At 49.3% G+C, this 7,292-nt stretch overlaps 1 pseudogene; it reads left to right on the top strand.

The window, feature by feature from the left end:
- Positions 1-3,509: 3,509 nt before the first annotated feature.
- Positions 3,510-3,600, top strand: LOC115802734 (U6 spliceosomal RNA; annotated as a pseudogene).
- Positions 3,601-7,292: the final 3,692 nt, after the last annotated feature.

Genomic DNA, 7,292 nt, shown 5'->3' with positions numbered 1-7,292 from the left:
TCAAGGAATAAATAATATATATAAAAGTACCCAGCACAGTGCCTGGCACACAGTAGGAACCTAGTAAATGTCAGCTTTTCACCCATCACCACCACCAATTTCCATCACCACCACTTTTAAAACAACTAAGTAACTGCAACTGTCATGACTCGATGTGATGCCACATCAGAGCTGCACGGTCAGACCACCAGTGCCCCAGATGGGGCTCCCCCAACTCTTCCCCGCAGCCACAAGAAGGCAAGAGGAAAATTGCTGGAAACAAAAGACAGAGTCACAGGGCGGTGAACTTGGCCTCACCAGCCTCCGAGTAACGGCGCCAGGGAGGGGATCGGTGCCAGCCAATGACGCTCAGCCACTACGTGGCAGGCAGAGCTGGGCTCCTGGCCGGAGTCCCTCCATTTACCAGGGCAAGAGCGGGTTTTTTTTTTTTAATTGTTTTCAAAACAGATTTCATGTGGTCCCAAAATGAGACCATGATTGTAAATTAAAGTGTAATTAGCCTTTACGCTTTTATATTCATTAACTTCTCTGTTAATGATGCTAGGCTGGAGCAGAAACCCTGCATTATGAAACCACATCCAGGAAATAAAATAGTGATTTAGATAATGGCCACAATGTATTGCTACTTACACATAATTAAACAAATGCTCCATTTAAACTTGGAAACATGACTGAATGTTGATTAACCCTCGCCCAGCAATTCTGCTCGGAACTGGGAAAGGGGAGGCACCGTGAGCTCGTCTGCAGCAGAGTGTCTGGACCAGTCCCGTCTGCCTGCCACGTTGCCAGCCATGCCCACCAGCCACACCTGTGCAGCGTGAGTACAGGTCTCGTGCCAGGAAGTGTGGTCATGGATGGCGGTGACCAGGCAAGTTATCCTGGGACCACTTAAGAAAGCACCACACTAAGTGAAACAAGCCAGACATAAAAAGATAACTATTGTATGATTCCACTTATATGAGGGACCTAGAGGAGTCAAATTCACAGAAACAGAAAGGAGGATGGTGGCCACCAGGGGCCAGGGTACAGCATTTCAGCTTGGGATGATGAAAGAGTTCTGGAGACGGATGGTGGTGATGGTTGTACCACAATGTGCATATGCTTGATGCCACTTTAAAATGGTTAAATAGTAAATTTCATGTATATTTTACCACAATTTTTTTTTTTTTTTTTTTTGCGGTACGCAGGCCTCTCACTGCTGTGGCCTCTCCCGTTGCTGAGCACAGGCTCCGGACGCGCAGGCTCAGCGTCCATGGCTCACGGGCCCAGCCGCTCCGCAGCATGTGGGATCCTCCCGGATCGGGGCACGAACCCGTGTCCCCTGCATCGGCAACTGCGCCACCAGGGAAGCCCCACAATTTTTAAAGTTTATTTAAAGCATTGAAAAAAGGAAAAAGTCACCACACCCCAGCTCCACTAACGGCGAGTACAAAAAGTCTGAAGTTCACCTGCTCAGAGATCCGCTCACTGGGTCCAGCACTGGATCTGATGAGACCTGACTCAAGGTTTTATGGAAATTTTTTATACTTTTAAAAATTATAATGAAGAATTGCTTAACATGTAAATAATTCAGACAGATGTTGAATAAAAAGTAAAGTTTCTGGTTCTCAAACTCATTCCCGAAGAGGCATCCAATAATTTTCCATTTGTCATTTTTCTACATGTATCTTTTCCAAATAACGTGTTGCCTTGCTGGGTCTCCCAGAAGCAGACCCTGAGACAGGTGGGTGCAGGTGGGTGATGTGGGAGGTGGTCCCAGGAGAAACAAGAAGGGGAGTGGGGAATAAGACAAGGAAAGGGAAGACTAAAAAGCGCATCACTCTATCAGTTATTTATTGCTGAATAACAAGCTACTCCAAAATCTCGTCTCTTCAAACAACAATCATTATTTGATTATTGATTCCTGTGGGTCAGGAATGCAGACAGCAGGGATGAATTATCTCTGCTCCACAATGTCTGGGGCCTCGGCTGGAAAACTCAAAGCCTGGGGCTGGAGTCATCCGAAAGTTCCCTGCTCACACATCTGACAGTGGATGCTGGCTGTCCTTTGGGGGCCTAGCTGGGGTTGTCAGCTGAAATCCCCACACACAGCCTCTTCAGGTGGTCTAGGTTCCAGAAACATGGTGGCTAGGTTCCAAGAGTAACCGTTGCATGCATGAGACAGAGAAAGAAAGAGAGAGAGAGAGATAGAGAGAGAGAGAACGCCAAGCAGAAACCATGTTGCCCATTAGGACCAGCCTCAGGAGTCAGGCAGTATCACCTCCACCACCTGTTATGAAGGTCTGCCCAGGTTCAAGGATAGGGGAATGTCAGTGACCCACCGTAACAAGAGCATGTGGGGAAATGCTGTCTGCCACAGTCAGGCAAGTTACGCCTGTGGGCAACTGGAACTCGATTCCAGAAGGGACCTCTGGGAGGTAGCCTGCCACCTGAATATTTATGGAACACTCACTATGGGTCAAGGGCTCTGCTGAATGCACACGTATTATGCCATTTACTGTGCAGTAGCTACTATTATTACCCGCATAATAAAGATAAGGAAACTGAGGCTTAGAGAGTACTGGGGCAGAGACAGCCCATCCATCCGCAAAACCCCACCTTTCCTGCTTCCCATACACACAGCTAGAGCACATCTCCCAGCCTTCTCGTGGGTAGGTGTGGCCGTATGACTAATTTGTCTGCAATGGAGTGCGAGCCAAAGTAAGGGGTGCCCGTCCAGGCCAGGGCCATAAAGCCTCCCTCATGCGCCTGGGCGCTCCTTCTCCCTTCTGGCCGGAGTTAACACACAGCCTGGGAAAAATACCCGTTGAAGATACCAGACTCTTCCTCAGTCTGGGTCCCTGAATCACCTCATGGAAGAGACGTCCCCCCCATCATTTATTTCATCCCCCCAACCTGGGACTGTTACTTTAGCAGCAAACCTCTGTTGTGTTTGTCCATAACACTTCTGGGTCTGTTTGTCACCACAGCTCAAACTGCTCTAATACAAGTGCACAGTATTAGATTGAATCCTCTGAAGTTGCCGTCACTACTTTGCAAATCATTAACGGCCAGATATCAGCAATTTCAGATGATTCGACCTCATACACACGACTCACTCTTTTCATCCCTGCGTGGTGTTCCATCTGGGGATGTCCAGAATTTGTTTAACCACTCCCCTTCTGATGAACATCTGTGTTGTTTCCAACTTTTCGTCCTTACAAATAATGCTCCAAGAAACATTCTTTTTTTTTTTTTTGCGGAGCACAGCCTCCGGACGCGCAGGCTCAGTGGCCATGGCTCACGGGCCCAGCCGCTCCGCGCCGTGTGGGATCTTCCCTGACCGGGGCACGAACCCTTGTCCCCTGCATCGGCAGGCGGACTCTCAACCACTGCGCCACCAGGGAAGCCCAAGAAACATTCTTAAATATTTATCATTATGGATATTCTGAAGGTGTCCATCAGATAGGTTCCACAAAGTGGGATTGCTGAGCGGCTGCTGCACATTTAAAACTTTTCTATGTGCATGTTTGCTTTGGCAGCACATATATGAAAACTGGAACAAGTTAGAGAAGATTAGCACAAGGATGACATCACATTCGAGAAGAGTTCCATGTTGTTATCCTGTAATAAACCATGATGGAAAAGAATATGAAAAAAATATATATATGTATGTGTGTATGTATATATATATATGTATATATAGAAAACTGAATCACTTTGCTGTATACCAGAAACTAATACAACATTGTAAATCAACTATATTTCAATAAAAAATAAATCTTAAAAAAAATTGATATGTGCTGCTCAAATTACTCTCAAACATTTTCTAACAATTGTATATATATGGGGGGTGGGGGGTAAACAAATGCTAATACAGGACTTATTACGTGCCAGGCCCTGTTCTACGTTCTTTACAAATATTAATTTATTTAATCCTCACCACAACCCTGTGAGGTAGCTACTATTATTATCCCAATTTTACAGATGGGGAAACTGAGGCCAAGAGAGGTAGCTTGCCCAAGGTCATGAGGCTGGTACGTGGTGGAGCTGGAATTTGAGCCCAGACACCCTGGCTCCAGAGTCCCTCTTCAGAAGCGCCAGGTCCGGCAGCACGTGAGAGTGACGCCTGCCCCAGAGAGGCCCCTCAGACTGAAATGTGCCAACCAGGCCAGCCCGGGAGGCCTGCTTTCTTCCCTCTCAGGAAAAGTGAACAAATAACAGCAGGTCACTGCCACTGTGAGCAATGGGCCTGCCCTGGAGTAGGGACGGCATGTGCTTATTAAAAGACAATTAGGGACTTCCCTGGTGGTCCAGTGGGTAAGTCTGCACGCTCCCAATGCAGGGGGCCCGGGTTCAATCCCTGGATGGGGAACTAGATCCCACATGCATGCCACAACTAAGGCCCAGTGCAGCCTAAATAAATAATAAATAAATATTTTTTTAAAAAAACAAAGATCAGTAAGTCGCCGGAGTCTTCCCCCTGATTTCCTTTATTCTTACTCAGACTCCTGCCTTTATTTGTTTATTGGTCCCTGGAATCAGACCAAGCTGAGCATAGCCAGTATCCATGTGCCCTTCTCTGAGCCTTTGTTCTTTTGTCTAAAAAGTGGGGATAATAACAGAACTTACCTCAAAGTTTGCAAGAATGACATGAGAACAAAGTAAGTGAAAACACCACAATTTCAGCCATTTACTCAAGAATTTCTAGAGCCCCATCTGTGTGCCCTTCACAGCTGTGGGTCCCCCCGGCTCCAGAGCCCAGCCAGGCTACAGGGTGGCCCTGGGAGGCCAGCTCAGGCTGCTGAGCAGGGTTCCGGGGTGAACAGAGATGACAAGGGTGACCGGGGAGGACTCTAACCCAACAAACCTGATGAGTGGTAAGTTGGGAAGTTTAAGGGAATCCCTGGCCCAGGGCGGCGACAGGAGAGGCTGGTCTGGGAGGCAGCATTAAAGGGGTGAGGAGTGCCCTGGGCAGAGGAGGCAGCCCGTGGGAAGGCCTGGAGGTGAGAGAGGAGGACCTTGGAGTCATCTTAAGGAGGCTGGACCACATCCCAAGGGCAATGGGGAGCCATGGAGGGATTTAGAGGTATCCCTCTGGCCACGTTGTAGAGAATGGACCCGAGAGGCTGAGCCAGGAGACAGGAGTGAACTCAGGAACTAGGTTTCTGTTTGTGCCTCCTGTTTACACCATGAATACTAATGTGAATAGTAATCTTAATGTGAACAAGACCATCTTCCATTTTTTTTAATTGTTTTATTTATTTTTTTTTTTGGCTGTGCCATGCATGTGGGATCTTCGGTCCCTGACCAGGGATCAAACCTGTGTCCCCAGAAGTGGAAGCTTGGAGCCTTAACCACTGGACCACCAGGGAATTCCCAAGACCATCCTCCTTAATAGTAGGGATTACCCTGGAAATCAAAACCTAGAAATCAGCCTGAAGTGAGGGCTAAGCAAAAACCTCACTCTTTCAGGTGTGTGCCCTGGGCTTGTGTCTGCACAAGCATTTTCCTCCATCTGGAAGGCACCCGCCCCACCTAACTCGACCTGTTTCAGTCCTCCCCCCATGACACCCCTGCAGGAAGTCCTCCATGATTCACTGGCTGACAGTGGCCTCGCTTCCTCTGAGCTCCCCGCCAAGTCTCTTACTGGGTTCATCCAAGGGTGCTGGACACATTCACCCACATGTGTCGTGGTCACTCACGGGTCAGCTCATCTCCGCCTCCCTCCTCCACCCTCAGCCTCTCCCCAGGGCCCTGCAGAGAATAAGTACTCAATACTGGGGGCAACATCTAACCTCTTCTCTGTCTGACTTTTCTCCCTGTGTTCCTAGCGCCCAACGGCCATCATTCATTCATTCATTCACTTGTCCATTTGCCAAACACAGAGCGCCGCTCTGTTCCAAGCTTGTGCCAGGGCCTGGTCACACAGTGATGAGTTGGGGGACTCAGCCCGGCATCTTGGATCTCACAGTCTGCTGGCAGAGGCGGAGCAGCCATCAGGCAGACGGGGGAGGTGCTGGTACAGGAGAAGCCCAGCCTGGGAGGAGGGGCGGAGGGGAGATTCAGGTAGGGAGACGTGTGCGTGGTGCCAAAGTACATTTCCCAGCATGCCTTCCTGTATGGCTCCTGTATGCGAGGGTGGAAAGTGAGGGTGAAGCAGTGACCTTTACTCTCTGAAGGTCATAGTAATCAGACGTGGAGACAGGCAGACCCAGAGTGGCCAGTGGAGCCAGTTTGTCCTCACTGTCCTCACCTCTGCGTCCAGTTCTATGTCCTGCCTGCTGGCCCCCCTGACCAACGGCAGCCCCCAGCCCACCTCCAGAGGCTCGGCCGAGAGTCCCCCAGAGGCCATAACTCCGATAGGCCCTGACACGCCTGGCTTTTCAGATTGCCAGGTGGAGGCTCTTTCTCTGGCCCTCCAGTTCCCCCTCTGGACCTTCGCCTTCCCAGCTCCTCCCACAGTCATGTCAAACCTAATCCCCATGACAAATCCATATCCCATAACACTCACAGGGCTCTGCCTCCTGACCCAGTCCTGCCTGATACAGTCATTGGCACTGGTGATGCTTCCAGGGGAATCTGGCATCGCTGTTTCAATCTAAGCAGATTTAGAGGCATTTTTAAGGACCCTGCTGCTGGGGTAAAGGGGACATTGGTGGTCCATGGCAGGCAGTTGTGAAGCAGTCACTTAAATGATCACCTTTCAGTCCCTGGAGTCAAGGCCTATAGAAGGCTCTGGGTGACCAAGCAGCTGTTGGCATAGAGCGTGACTGGAAATAGAGAGCATCAGGACTGTGGGGCTGCTCGGGTGCTTCTAAGTGCACCGGAAAACTTAGGGAAAAAAGATGAGCTCAGGGTCTTGAATCCCAGCCAAAGTCTGAGTGATGAGCTAGAGGTTATCCCCGTGCCTGGAGAAACCCTAGTGGCCAAGGCATAATGATCTTCCTCAAGACCATCTCCCGCCTCTCGTTGCTTCTAGATCTATAACCCGACTCAAGACCGGCAAGTTTCAGGATATTAGGTACAAGGTGTGACCCATGAGGAGGCATCGTGCACACCAAAGTATTTCAAGATGTCTCCAGCTTATATGAGCAGGGAAACATGTATGGGAATAGACACAAAGGGAGGTGCATCATAATGGAAGGAGTATAACGTGTTGAAGTGGGTGGATGCACTAAGCAGAGATCCTGGATTCCTTGTGTTAGCTCAAGCAACTGCGAATGGCGGTATATAGTTGCTCAGCTGGTTCATTGAAAGCTGGTCCCAAGGTAGCCTACACTGAGTGAAGCTGAGATGCCAGGATTCCTTTA

Source organism: Delphinapterus leucas, chromosome 6 (genome assembly GCF_059928025.1).
Source record: "Delphinapterus leucas isolate spDelLeu-1000000601 "Yukka" chromosome 6, BTC_Dleu_Yukka2, whole genome shotgun sequence".
Lineage (NCBI taxonomy): Eukaryota > Metazoa > Chordata > Mammalia > Artiodactyla > Monodontidae > Delphinapterus > Delphinapterus leucas.
This window is presented reverse-complemented; position numbering and strand designations above follow the sequence as displayed.